The sequence below is a fragment of the Aplysia californica genome, unplaced genomic scaffold, assembly GCF_000002075.1.
Source record: "Aplysia californica isolate F4 #8 unplaced genomic scaffold, AplCal3.0 scaffold00163, whole genome shotgun sequence".
Lineage (NCBI taxonomy): Eukaryota > Metazoa > Mollusca > Gastropoda > Aplysiida > Aplysiidae > Aplysia > Aplysia californica.
This window is the reverse complement of record NW_004797433.1, coordinates 584336-585620: the sequence shown is the minus strand read 5'-3', so window position 1 is coordinate 585620 and position 1285 is coordinate 584336. Positions and strand designations below refer to the sequence as shown.

Below are 1285 nucleotides of genomic sequence, written 5' to 3'. Positions count from 1 at the left end.
AGAGAGAGAGAGAGAGAGAGAGAGAGAGAGACGTGTGGGGTTGGGGTAGGGGGGAGGGTTGGTAGGAAGGGAGACAGGTTTTGGCGGACGAGGAAGAGGCGGAGGGGGGCCCACAGCGCGAGTCTGCACAACCACTCTTATTGGCTCCTAGTCTGAGCTTCCAAAGCTTTTATTTTCTTGTGAACAGACGATGACAATTCGTTGATTTCCACCCATAAGTTGTGCAAACCTATATTCGACAACACACTAGATTCATTAACGCGCGCGCTCACCCTGTAAGAGTGTTGTTTTGGGGGTGGAGAGTGATGATATAAATATTTCATGTTGCACACCACACCGTGTGTTCGCTTTGCGCCCTAGGCTATAGCTTTATGGTAAATGCATCATAGTAACAGGGTTCAATGAACATCGACCTTTCTGTGATACCAAGAGTTGCGTCACAAATAGAGCTGACCACTTTTTCCTCGGGATTCAACAAGAATGAACCAAGAGCAGTGTTGTTAATTATACCAGTACAGAATTAAAGAAGAGAAAACAGGTTAAAAGTGACAGCCTCAGTTTCGTTGTGGCTAGGGGCTATACAAAACTGTCGATCAAGATCACATCGTAAGCTCAGAAATGTTGTTTTATCAGCTAAGCTAGCAACAACGGTAAGAGTCAACGGAAGACTAAAATCATCCCGTCTTTTCCCTCAAATCGTGACAGGTGTTTTGTGTGGTGAGAAGCTGAACTTTACAACTTTCAAATAGGCCCCCGAGCTATCGTAGTGACTGACGCCTTTTTCTCTTCCTGAAGAACGGTTCCGTTTTCAACCTAGTGAAAGAATACACGGAAAGGGCGCTGGAAGGCAGATCACGTTCTGTCCCAGGTAGAAGTCTTCGAGTCAGGTGTTTTCTGGTCGTGAGCGTGGTTCGGGCTCCCCAGAGAGAAAGTGAATGTTGTGTCTAGTGTCAGGCCGCACTTGGCTCACCCTCCGTGCCCCAGAAACACACTAGAGTGGGACAGACGAACTTTGAGCTGATGGACTGAGCAGGTAAGTTCTATTTGTTTGTTTTTTCTGTTGTTTTTAAAAGAATAATTGCAAAGTTTTGTTATATTGTCAGCTGTGTTAGTATAGGTGTAGCATTGAGCTGTTTTCCTATGGTATCAAATACTGCGCGTGTTCAAAGACATATACGCGAGAGCGCGCACGTAGCGCCTATATATATATATATTGTCTATATGTGCGATTGTTTGTATGTGTGTGCGTGTGTGTATGCGTGTGTGTGTGTGTGTGTGTGTGTGT

General features: G+C 45.4%; 1 protein-coding gene across 1 annotated transcript in view; it reads left to right on the top strand.

The window, feature by feature from the left end:
• Nucleotides 1-109: 109 nt before the first annotated feature.
• Nucleotides 110-1285, top strand: part of LOC101862112 — a 74925-nt gene continuing 73749 nt past the window's right edge. The window contains exon 1 of the mRNA XM_013082201.2: nucleotides 110-1033. The gene's annotated coding sequence lies outside the window, so the exon portion shown is untranslated. The remainder of the gene's footprint in view (nucleotides 1034-1285) is intronic.